The sequence below is a fragment of the Otolemur garnettii genome, unplaced genomic scaffold, assembly GCF_000181295.1.
Source record: "Otolemur garnettii isolate 467f Iridium unplaced genomic scaffold, OtoGar3 scaffold00001, whole genome shotgun sequence".
In the NCBI taxonomy this organism is placed as follows: domain Eukaryota; kingdom Metazoa; phylum Chordata; class Mammalia; order Primates; family Galagidae; genus Otolemur; species Otolemur garnettii.
In genome coordinates this window covers 6341778-6355949 of record NW_003852396.1, presented here as the reverse complement: position 1 = coordinate 6355949, position 14172 = coordinate 6341778, and positions in this window count along the sequence as shown.

Genomic DNA, 14172 nt, shown 5'->3' with positions numbered 1-14172 from the left:
AAGAGCCTCACACGTGAGACTGGAGGAAGCTCTGGAGGGGCAGCGCTCCCCGGGGTGCTGGGCAGTCTGCGGTCTGAGATTCCAGCTAATACCTCTGGGAGACATTTACATTTTTTGGAGACTAGTCCAATACCACAGAAAATAATTTTCTGATGACAGAATTCTAGAAAAGTTACGTTGACTTTGTATGTATTAAACTTTGGTAATAGATAACTGATGAATTTTAAGAAACCACCTTAAGTTTTAATCTTATTTTCTCATTTCATAATCGCCTGATTGAAATAAAACATTCACTTTAGATCAAGAAGTTGTGGGGAAAAGTTAGTTCTTAAACTAAATATCTAACATTCTTCTAGGAAATACCCAGGCATATTTGGCTGACAGGCATAAGCTGTACTTGAGAAAGTCGTTCATATTAGAAGATGTGGGGCCTTGATTGACCCCCGTACCATCTGGTGCTCGTCATCCTTCATTGTCTGGGTTTTTTACCTCGTTAGTATAATGCGGGAGTTGAACCAGCACCACTTCGAAGGTTACAGAAATGTCTAATCTATATTACTTATGATTTTTAAATGAATTTTTAAAAAATGCACAAAGTCAAATAAGCATAAGGCCATACAATAGGTACCCATGTCAATCAGGGTGTGCTTCTCATAGTTAAATTAAAATGTTATTGACATAGAATTTATGACCGTTCTATTAAAGAATAACAAGTACAGAAGTAATGTTTATAAAACAATAACAGTAAAAACAAAACCTCCATTATACAATAAAATTGTTTACAGAATATTCTTGAGTGCTGTATTTGCTTTTTATTTGAAAGATTAAATGCCTGATGAGTTTCTGCCATTTTTACAACATGAGATTTTTTATGCGGTAGAGTAAGTTAAAAACACACCCAATACAGGCAGTGTCGTGCACAGGGCAAGGTAGTGGCAGGGCTCAGAGGATAGCTCTAACCGAATTTCAGGATTTTTATAGAGTTGGCTGAGTAGCATGACCCAGAAATTAAATTGAGTTAGGATTTTGACCAGATTAGATTTCTGATGACAATGAAAAAGAAGATTAGGAACAATCCTGAGAAGAAGTTCATTTCTTAAACCTGCTAGTCTCACAATTTTTTTCCTAATAGTCCATCAAAACTCTTCATTCCAGGCTTTTTTGTCCATGAAATTTCACCTCATTTTGTTTCACAGTTCAATTGCATCCATTGTTTCAAGATCCTCTCACCTAACTCCTAAGTTTTTTTATTCTCTGCCCTGACATCCTTGCAAATTTTATAGTTTTGCCATTTTACTCTAAAAAATTATGTTCCATTTTCCCAGGGAAATCTCATCTATCTCTGAATGCTCAGAGTCTGAGCATCACTTCAGTATGTGGGACATTAATCACTAGGCAATAACTCCTCAATTCTTGAAATTCAGAATGTTGATGTAAGTAGAGGCCAAACATCAAGTTGAAAGGTAATCAAGCATTTTCAGAATGTACCAAATTTTTCCTGCATAAAGTTATTATGCTGCTTAATACAATTTCTGATTTTATGAAAACTGGAATTTCCAACAGCCTGTGGAAATTCTACACTGAATAAAGAAATCCTCTTATGTTTAAGTTACTTAAGATTTTTTTTAGACAAGGATATACCTCATGCTCCTTACCATCTTTTCTGGGAGCTAAGTCTGTTTAAATATTGCTCTGGGCCACCAGGTTTAGTCTAGAACAACCCAGTGGGGCCAGCACTACTGACCATGGTTCTCTTCTCTCCAGGTAATCACTCAACAAATGGGTATTCTTGTTGTGGTTATTATTACTATCTACTATACCGTGCTAAATACTTTATAAAATCTCACTTAATATTCACTACTAAACTCTTCAAAGTAGGTAGCATTTTCTCCATGGTACCATTAAGGTAGGCCCATTGGGGTTAAGTAGCCTCACACAGTTAAGTTAGTAATAACGTAAAACTAATTTGGTAATTCCTGAAGCTTGTACTTTGCCTTCTGTCATATGATCTCCTTGGAGGCTGGTGTTGCAAATACAAGTATCCCCAGACTCACAGCAAAGCTATATTTGTTCCAGGAACCTAGTATTCCATGGGTTTCACAGTTTCTCACTTGTGTTCTTAATGCACCATTATGGTCCTGAGACTTTTCTCATTCAACTAGAATTATTTTTCCACTCAGTTTAAATCAGATCTAAGGCAGATTTCTAAGTTTATTTGTACTCAGTCTAATCTATTCAAGCTCAGAATAAAATTGTCTGTTTTCAACAAAGTGAGCATTTGCTCCATGAATCCTTTTTTTTGATCCATGGTTTGTCCATTGATTAGGATACTTCTTGTTACTGGAAGTGTTATCCAAACTGGCAAACAATAAAGAACTATATTATCCCACATACCAAGAAATGCAGACAAACAAATCTGACAATTAATTTTAGGAACTTGCCACCATGAACTTACACTGGCAGCACTATACACACAGCTCAGTAAGATCTCATAAGCTTGGTATCCCAGTGCTAACAGCTGTGTTCATAGTGTGTGGCAGTGTCTTGCTGAGTGGCATTCATTATTGTTATTGTGTGTTTTTGTTTTTGTGTGCTGTCACAGAGTGTAGGAGTTTGAATTAGAGCAACAAACATTAAAGTTCCTTTTAAATTTGGCAAGAGTGGAAGTGAAATCAGGCACATATTTGTCCAAGTTTATGGGGATAATGCCACGGGGCTAATCTGGGGTTAGGATCAAGATTTGAATCATAGCCCTAAAAATAAAAGTCAAGCATTTTTACTTAAAACCTAAGACTTGTCAAGATCGGAACTCTCTTTCCTGTCACACTATAAGCTACCCGTGCCTCTGACCAAGTGCCTTGGAGCATCTAAAGTGTCCCAGGATCAACTTGTTTCTGAATTTCTGCACTCACCAGGCTATTTCAGGAGTCTGAGACTTTGCATATATCTGCGTTTGCCTGAAATGCTTTTTCAACTCAACCACTACCCGTCCCCCATCCTACCCACGAATTAACTGCAATTATATACCCTTTGATTGCAGCTGAAGTGTCACATTTTTCAGGACATCTCTGTAGATCACTCCTCAATATATATTACTACCCTTTCTGCTGTATTTCCTCATTTTTCATTTACATGTCCAACGGAAGTACCAAAATGATGTGTCAAAAACGTGAAACTGTCATGTGATAATGGACCAAAGGTTTTTTAAGGACACAGATAATATATTAATTATCTTGGAGTTCTCAGCACTTAGCAGGGTGACTAGTACTTAGGGAATGCTTAATAAATGCTTCTTAAATTTCTTTTAATTCTTTCTCAATTTCAGAGAAATCTTCTTTTAATTATTATTTTATTTTCACAAGGCTTCTTCTCTTTCAGGCATGCCTTTTTTTACAAAAACCAACGTAGGTGAATACATATATATATATATATATTTTTTAATTTTGTAATCCACCTGTATATAATTGGAACGTTTTTATTACGATTTATCACTTAACCTTAGGAGAAGAATGTTGTGCCAATTTACTCTCTGATAACTCCACTCAAGCACATGGAAAAAGAACCACTCCTTTCCCTTAGAAGAAAAATCAGACCATCGTCAGTAGAGCAATTTGATAAAGGCCCACTGTGTTCTTGTCTCTCACATTTCAAGTTTGGAGTGTTAGAAACTCTGACAGTCATTTTGTATTTAATCAGTGCAAGAAGAAAACAAGACTGTTGAAATATTGTTCTATATCACAAAAAGTGGTAACCTGATTTGTCCTGAGTCTAAAAAGACAAGAGAATATTGCCACAGACACATTCAGATTCAAAGCAGATGTGGGAAGCTAAGTGGATTTTTCATATTCTTCCAGCCTAGTTGGGCAAGACAATTGCAGGAAACAAGGAGAGAAGTTAATGTGCAATCCCAAATTGAATGGACTTGTAAAATCGTGAATCCAAAGGGGTGAAAAATGATTCAGAATGACAAAAGGATTAATGACAAAGAATGCCTTACTGTGACACACAGAATTAATTTTTTCTAAAGGAAGACTAAAAAAATTCTTTACTACATATCCCATAACTTGGACACTGACTAAAGTATTTTTTCCTCAGAAGAACACATGTAGAAGCAGAGAAGTAAGGCTCTGGGACAGCGACTAAAGGAGCTGTGAGAGCTGCTCCATGCAGGAAAGGTCCAACAGCCCCTGCCCAGGTGAGAGGGCCAATTACCCCCATCTAACAATTCTTGATCAGTCTTCTTATTTTCACAATATATCCACACCTGCCTAGTGAAGTCACTTTAATCCTTCATTCTGGTCTCTGAGAGAGCAACCTTGACCACTCCATCAAAAATAGCAGCGTTCCATCTCACAATCTCTTTCTGTGCTTTTTCTTCATAGTGCTTATTACAATCTGAAACTACTTTCCCTATTTATTGAATTATTTATACGCCATCTCCAATCTCCATTACTATAAGGGAATATATTTGGTCTATTTTGTTTACCTCTTTTTGCATCAACTGGAATTTTGTAGGACATCACCTGCTCAGTAACTACGTATATGTTTATATATGTATATGTGCACATACATATTTCTGAATGAATGAATTACTTTGGTGAGATTTCCATTCTCATAACAAATATTTTGATGAGTTGCTAGTGAATCTAAAGCAGAAATAAGGCATTTATGTGGTAAAATACACACACACACACGAACTCATACTGCAGTCAAGAGTTGAGAAAAAGCAATCCAGAAGGGCCAAAGGGATTCGATGTCCTTAAGGTAAGTAACCTGAAGAAAGTTTCATAATGTAATGCAGACTGGGAAGAAAGCAGATGCTCTTTTAGCCTAATAAAAGATGAAAAGTATGTTGACATTGAGGACATGTGCCTCACAGAAAGACCCTGAGAGGGCTTTTGGCAGAAGACTAATCCTTACCCTATAACATCTATCATTTTAAGACAAATTTTGGGGTTCAACCAAAACCAGTAAGAGAAAGTAAAACAATAATCTACCATGTGGATTCAAGATTACTCTTAAACTCCTCCTTGGTTTCTCTTAGCTCAGGACCATATCTTTCCCATTTCCCTAGCCAGCAGCAGAAGAGTATAATTAAAGCTGTGACTTATATCCACAAGGTACCAACACACAAGAAGGGGCCAAGAAAGATCCACGGCTCAGGAATACAAGCAAGATGGGGCCTCCAGGGGCAGCTTATACATGAAGAAGTCTGCAATTATCTCCATGAGGGTAGGCTTAGAATGTCTGCACATCTACAACAGGTTTTATTTGGTTCTTGGGGACAATTTAGCTCTAAATTGCTATACTCCGTCTTTTTGTTCTTGACCCTGTGTGGTTTGAATTCCATCACTATGCAATTTCAATAATAACCTCTGAGTCATTTCAAGGTTTTTCACAGAAAAGGGGGAGTAAAATATTTTCTGAAGCCCCATGACAACCCTGCAATCACAGGTGAGCAAAAACTTCACTGGTGAAGACAAAGAGCTGGTGAGAAGAGTTACTCAGAGTTATCACGGTATAGGTAAGGCTGATTTCTTTCATTTGAAAAAAGTAAAAGGTCCACAGCTCTCAAAACTAAAAGTCTAAGACTATGGTACACACAGAAAAAGAAGTATAGTCTGCTTCCACAATTTTAATATTGAGACACAAACATGGTCAATGAAAAATATATAAGTTGGCATGTCTTAAGCTGGTATGTCAATAAAGAAATGTTAAATAAAACCATTTTTGAGTTATATGCAATATAAGAAACAGAATATTACCATATCATGATAAACTAAGGTTTTTTTCAGAAAAGGAAAATTTATTCAGCATTGAGACATAGCCTAGGGGAAGCATTTCCATTGATCTTTTTCTCTAGCCATCTTACAAAGGTCAACATAAGTTTATGAACTCATCCTAGGAAAAGTGCTACATATCTCATTCCTGAATATAACTATGGTCACATTCAACATATTCTCCTTGGGAAGCTATGCACTGACACCACTGCCTAGTTTACCCTTCAAAGCAACGATAGAACTCCTTTCCTAGAATGGCCCTCAGATCTATTGTCATACAAGATGTGACAATTAAGGTCAGAAACTCATCCTAGAAAAAGTGCTAGATACCTCATTGCTGAATATCACTATGGTCACCAGATGGCTAAGGTGAGTACTTTGTGAAGGTGATGAAAGTGACCATAGTGATACTCAGCAGTGAGGTATGCAGCACTTTTTCTAGGATGAGTTTGTGAACTTAATTGTTTGACTTTGTATCATGTCAACTTTAGTTTATTTATAGGTGGGCCCAGCTCCTTCTCATTCCCTTAAGCCTCTATATACTGGCAGTTTTCAGAGGTTGTATTGATAAAAGATAGGTTGGGTATAAAGGCAGAAAGTGCTAAGGCAACACCATTGGCACAGAGGGTAAACAATCAGAATATGCTGTATCGATGTGAAAAATATTTTTAATAAAAAAATTTTAAAGAAAAATGTGTCAACAAAATTGACTCAAAAATTATTTGAGAATCTAAATGAAACTTTTACAAGTTTTTCTACAGCTATTGAATGATTCTCTCAAACAAAGTTTCTAGAAATTTTGGTCAATATTGCATATTGAACACGTAAGTCCACCAAAATATCCATGAAGTGAGAAAATAGAAAGAAATATTAGAATAAAACCATAATGAGTGTATAAAAACATCTAGAACAATGTTTAACCAGATGTCTGGTTATTGTGGCCTAGCCAAGTTTATATATAAAATTAACCATGACAGATGATATTTGAGGAACTCCAAAAAAAGAGGTGTGGTTGACAATTCTAATTACTGAGAAAACTGGAAATCATAGTCTAACACATATGGGGAAAAGAGAATGCTTGGGCTTTTTCCAGAGTCCACTTCATTCTCCACAATGCACCAACAGATATAATGAACAGAATGATTGGGCAACTGTCAGGATTATGAACTTGGTCTCTGTACACAAAGCAGATGGACCAGTTGGCTCCTTGCCCTTCCCTACTTGAGTTGAGCAATGGGTAGCAGCACTACTAGCTGCAATTCTCAGTTCTACTGAGAGAGTCAGTCAGTAGCCAGGTTCTCACTCTCAGAGAAGCAGAGATCACACATATCTGGAAGCCAGGGTGAGGCACATCCCACACTTTACCACAAGCACATAAGTAGTACCTACCAAGGGGAAAACAGAAATTCTTAAATTCAGAGATAAACTCACAATCAATATCACCCATTATTTGAAACAGGCATGTGAAGAACTAAAAAAATAACGGTTTGAGCAAAGCACAGAAGGTCAAGGGATGATATGGCCTGAGATGGCACTGGAGTATTAGGAAAGCAGACCATGCAAGGCTTCATAAGCCAAGCTGATGTTTCAACCTCATCCAGAGGGAAACAGAAATCCATTAAAGGGTTGGGCTTTTAGTTTTGATGTAGTACAACAAATTGAAAACAAAAATAAAACAAATAATGTGATTGTCACATTAAGAAAATAGTTTGGAAGGGCTTTCCATTTTCAGTTATAATAGATAAACCAAAACATACTTCCCACTTAAAAAAAAAAAAAAAAAAACAACTTAAAATTCCAGATAAAATACGAAAAACATCCATCAGATGGTAGGAATATAAGAAATATTGACATCATGGGGGCAGCGCCTGTGGCTCAGAGGGGTCGGGCGCTGGCCCCATATGCCAGAGGTGGTGGGTTCAAACCCAGCCCCAGCCCAAAACTGCAAAAAATAAAAAAAATAAAAAAATAAAAAAATAAATATTGACATCAAAATCCACATCAATACACGAACCCCTCTAAATAAAAGTAACACAGAAACCATGTTTTGTCTTGAGTTCAGTTAAACATGCTGAACTCAAGCTTTGTTTTCCATGCTTTTTTGGTACAGGTAAAATGAGACACAGTGCAGGGAAAAGAAAAGTATAAGAAAAAAACAACAGACTCTATTTTCATAAATCTTGTGCCCCAGATGGCATACTCTCGACATTTGGATGAATTAGAAATAAACTAATAACTTCCTAATCCTTCTCTTGCCAGGGAAAACTGCAAGAGAAGTTTTCTATTTCAATGATGGCAATGAGAAAAAGGAGAAAACACCCCTGAGAAGGGTGACATGAGTGATTCTGTCATGAGTTTGCAGCTCAAATTCACATTGAGAGGGTAAAGCAAAACACATTACGTGGTGATTTTAAGTAAAGTGATCTCACACAGGTATTGTCTTTATTTGCTGGAGAAATAAAGCAAATCTACATGAAGGAAATTGCCTTCATCCTAAGCTTTAAAGAATTCTCACAAATAAACCTATAAAGAAAATGAGCAAATTACAGTAAAAATAACATAAAAATAAATCACTAAGCATCAAATGAAAACCAGCAGAAACAACAAACAGTTGAAATACATCTGTAGAAAATATGTAATAATTATTTTATTATGTTTAATGTGATAAAAAAAATCTTAAATATCAATGCAGAGTACAGGGAAGCACAATGACCCAGAAAAAATATATTAAAGTATAAAGTGGAAATGTAAGAAAAAAATTAATAATATTTAAAATAATCATAGTAGTATTAACAACAGTTTAGATAAAATTAATGAACTGGAAAATACATCAAGAAAAGATATGTACAGTGAAGAAAAAGAGCCAAAATATATAGAAAATATCATACACAAATTAACACACAAGGAGGAAAGAGTAAGACCGTCCAGTATGTATCAATCCAGACTCCAAAACCCAGAGAAAGAGGCAATATTTGAAGAAATAATTACTGAGAATGCTTCAAATCTGATGAAAGACACCAATGCACAAATCCAAGAAGTTCAATAATTCCCAAGCCAGAAAAAAATCATCCATATTTAGGCTCATAATGAAAGTACTGAACACCAAATATAAGATAACATAACATACAAAAATAGCTTTTCAAAGAGAATAATATAATTGAGAATTGACTTATCAATAGCAATACAATGGAAGCAAATATGTAGTAGAATAAAATCTTCAATCTATAATATTTTACAATATAGTTCTTGCAAATATTGTTATATTCTTCCAAACATAACTAGAAAGGCTGAACAAAATGTAAAGAAATGGGAAAAAAATGTGTATGAAAAGGTCATATACCTATCCTTTAGGTAACAAAGGATTGAGGGACCAAGCACAGAGAAGTGAATTCACATTTATTTATTTTTGTTTGTTTGTTTTTCTTTTCTTTGTTTTTTTATTAAGTTATATACACATAGGTCATGTATACATTAATGCATTTATGGGGTACAATGTGCTGATTTTATATACAATTTGGAATGCTTAGATCAAATTAGCTAATATAGGGTTTCACCTCATTTACTTAATATTGTGTTAAGACATTTATATTCTATACTTAGTACATTTGACATGTACCCTTGCAATATGCACCATAGATGTGGTCCCACCATTTACTCTCCCCCTATCAAACCTCCCTTGCCCCTCCACTTCCCCCTTCCATCCTAGGCTATAGTTGTGATTTAGCTTTCATATGAAAGTGGGAGTGATTTGAATTCACATTTATTGTCACTTTTCTCACTAAGGCCTACGCTGTCTTGAAAGCTACACTGAGAGATTGAAAAGCTGAGCAGAGCTTTCAAGAGGATTTAGGGCTGGGGAAAATTTAGGGCTAGGATTTGGGGGTCCAATAAACACCTCAAGGGCTACACTCTAGGCAGAGCAATGAATTAAAAATAAATACGGACCCTGAAGGCCAGATTTGAAACAATTATAATCTCTAATTAAATTGAAATTGTTATATATGTCTCAACCTTAACTTTACGTCCTCTCCAAAGGAATATTTTTCTGCAAAAAATAAAAAGGAATGCAAATGAAAACCATAATGAGATACCACTACCTACCCACTAGAAATATTAAAAATTAAAGAGCCCAACAGTACTACTTAAAATATGTAAATAACAGATAAAATGTACTTTAAGGAAAAGGTATTAATAGAAATGAAGTCAATAACTTTATCAAAATTGCAGTATCAATTCACCAAGAAGAGTTTACTGTTTTAAAGATGCAGTTATTTACAACAGCAGAAGTTTTGTAACATACATATCTCCATGATCTGTGAATTTTTGCTATCTAGGTATTGAGGATATGATTGTATATTTGCCTGAGTAGCAAATTAAGCAGATAAAAAATCAGTAAATTATGGAAGATTTGAATAAAACAAATTAAATTTAATGTACGTAATATATAGAACATGGAAGCCCTAACAAGAGGATATGGATTTCTTTTGTCTAGTTTGGACAGAATATTTATAGAAATAGAAGGCAGATTGGATAATAAAAGGAGATATGTTTTGAAAAAAAAGAAATCATAGAGATTTTTCTCTGAAATCAATAACATTAAAAAGGAAATACTGACAAAAGAGATCTAAATAAGGTGTGTGCGTTTGGAAATTTTAAAACATAATGAAATGTTTTAAATCTCTAAAACTCAATGAACACAACATATCAAAAGTGGGGGATGTAGTTAAGGCAATAGCAATAATTTTACAGCCTCAAAAGATTATGTTAGAAAAGAAAAATGACTAGCATTTATTGAACATCCATCATCAGAAAAATGGCAGTAAATAAGCTCAGAAAATGGAAAGGCAGGAGGAAGTAATGAAAGTGGACATGGGGAGACCAGTTACAACACAAGTGGAATGTTCAGTTAAAGGAGACTCTGAGTGACGTTAGAGATGGAGAAAAGAAGACCAAGTCTAAAAATAATATGAGGCAGGAAAACCAATCTCTGTGAATCAATTGCTGCAAGCAAGTGAGAAGAAGGGCGGCTGTAAGGATTATTTCCCAACTCTGGAACTAATTCTTTTCTTTTTTTTTCCACTGAGAGCTGATAAACAACTTGACCTCTTGTAGAAAATGGGCAGGAAGGGGGCTATCATTTCTTGAATGCAAATGCAAATACAAACATCATTTCTTTAAAAATTTTTTTTTCAAGCATCATTTCTTGAATACCCAGCATGCACTATTGTAGCCATTGGGTCTTATTAATTCTCACAATAATCCTTTGAGCTGTATCTATTAATATTATTATTTGAGCTAAGGCTTCAGATCTATTAACTATCTCAGAGACATTCAGTTTATGAATAAATTGAGATTTTAAGTTACATCTTGCATTTAAAGTTCATTTTCTTTCTAGATTTTGTTTCAGACATGTTACATTTGCCTTGTCAAAAAAACATCAAATAAATTTGGGCACAATGCCTATGATCTTACCATCAAAAGAAAAATAACTAAATATAGAATGAAGATGTATTCCAAACTGAGAAAATGCTCCAGAATATTATGGATATTATATGGAGGTGTAACTCTTTGCCCAATAATGCAACCACAATGTGGTTAAAAAAAACCCAGGAACTTGAGAAATGTTATTCCTATAGACTACAAATCCTGATTTCAATGAGTTCTGCTAGCTGGTTTATGAACCACTTGTAGAACTGATTGCAACTGCATGGAAGTGGAAATAAATGAAACAAATTCAAATCCAATGTCCTTAAAAGTCCCCAAACTAAAATGTGCTGGCGGTCCTGTGGGCAATAAATTAGAATGCTTTATCAAAGGTAACACAAGGTTAAACAGTGAGTAGTCTCTATCTGCCTAATGAAAAAACTCTTGAAATATAATTTTATCAGAAGAGGAAAACAGAAATTGTTTAGAGGAATTTCCTATAGATAATAACTTTACATGAACAATTGTTTTTTCCACATATCCTTTCATGCCTGTCTAATCATACACAATGAGAAAATAAGTCAATAGAAATGCATTATTCCATCGTGTTAACTTTGGACAGCAAAATTACTTACTTATATTCTGAAGAATGTTTATCCACACATGGCTGCTTCTTCCTGGTGAAACCATACAAGTTATTAAAGTAAAAATGAAAGTGCAAAAGGACTCAGGAGGAAGATAATTTTTAAAAAAGACATTTCTAGCACAAGTCAATTTTCGGAATATGGTAGGTAAAGACAGAAGCTTCACTTCTTACAGTCAACTCTCAAATGTTCAGGGATAGACACAAATCTGTGCTCTATTTCAGAACATAATTTTTCTCCACTGAAAAACAGAGGGAATTATATAAATCAATGATCAGGAAGTAGAAACAATATTAATCTTATTTTACAAATGAAGATAAGTATGCAGTAGTCTTTCATGGATGGCAGCTATGCGGCAGGAATTATAGGAAGACATCGTAAGGCAGAATAATATTAAGACAGTGACTATATAAATGCTTAATATTTTCTAGGTGTAGCATTGTATTTCTTTTTTCCCCTTCTGGGATCTATTTATTCCTTAAGCAAATTTTTACGGCAACGAAATGTGGCGTTCTGAGCGCTGCCTCTCAGATGCTATCAGGATTAGCCGTAGCCCTATACTCTGTAGGAAGCCAGGGGAGAGCAGAGGACCATTAGAACACTGCAGTGGAAGGTCCAGCCTCACCAGTGATGCTGACACTGATCATTGCTTACCAACAGCCATTTTTCTGTGTTTCCACACCCTCTGTTTTAGTCTATATCTTATTTATGTAACTACATACTATCCTTTTATACAATGAAATGTAATTTACAGTCTGAATTCGAAAGCTGTGCTCATCAACTCATTGGCTAAATATTTACTAAGCATCAGCTATAGGCCAGGTGATAAGTTTTGAAATACAATAAGGAAAACATTATCTGTCCCTTCCAGTTGTTGTGTGTGGTCACATTGCCGTGACCTTATATTTTCCATGAACCCTTTTATAAACAGCATGGATTTTCATTTTTTGTTTCTGTTCAAAGTGACAATTCCTATCTTTTTATTGGGAATTTTGGGTTATTTACATGTATTAGGGTCATTGATATAGTTGGTTTTCTGTTGCTGTAACAGAATACCTGTGATTGGGTAATTTATAACAAGAAGAGGTTTATTTTAGTTCACCTAGAATACTGGGAAGTTCTAGAAACTGGGAAGTCCAAAATTAGGTGGATGCATCTGGTCAGCCTCTGATGAGATCTTCTACGACATCAGAATATGGCAGAGAAGTGGACGGGAAAGCCGGCATGTAAGAGAGGCAAAAGCCCATGGGGCAGACTTGGGGCTCTTATGAGAACGAATCCACTTCTGTGCTAACAACATTAACACATCCACATGGCTCAACTCCCAAGAGTCACGCACACCCCAGCCCTGACTCATTCTGCTGATTCCTTATAGTAATTTGTTATTACTATAGTAAGTTATAGTTTAGTAATTCTTTAATGTGAATTCATATTTTGTTGAACTTAATATGTCAGAATCATAAGCCATTATAATGGAAGTGTTTTCCTCCAAGAGAATTTCGGTATTAGAATTTAGGGCATCACGATACACTACCAATTGTCCGTGCCTTAGCCTCCCTGCTGCATCACTAATCCTCAGGACTCCTTTGATTTTCTAGTTTGTAATTTTATCTTGAGAAGGCTGGGGACTGGAGTAAGCTCATAGATTTCATTACTTTCTAAAAGTCAAGGAATTTCAGGGAAAAAAATTTATTTCTATAATATGCAGTATCTAGTTGTATATTGGCAGATAAGTTCTTCATGAAATTTAGCCTGTCGTAATAGCACTTTAAATAGTTTTCTGTATTTTCAACCGAGGTAGTAAAAGTATGAGATTTATTTATCCAACAATAAATAGATTAAATTGCATATGCTCACCCACTTACATAACTAAGATGTATAGTGGCAGGCAAAGAGTTTCAGTGACATAGAATTAAAGCTGGTATTGGTAGACACCTGTACACATCCATGTGACTACTGAGTGAGTCAAATGAATATACAAGTATGAGCATTATTATTTAGGATAATAGTTGATGAAAGAGTTTTATTTTGAAATGAGAAGGTAGAAAAGACATAGGATGAAGAACAAACTTTTGAACAAAATATCATATAATTTATCTAGTAATTATATATAAGATTGTTATGAAAATAAGATATATTCCATTCATAGATTTTTCTTAATCCAGTAAAGCACTTTCTTTCTTAAACCCTTTAAATGATTCCTCACCTTTTTAAATAACAAAACTATAGACTACTTAGCATAACATACAAGGACCTTCCCTGTCTATTGACTCAATGCGCATCTTATTTTTTACCACTCCCCACTTTACAGTTTATACTCCATC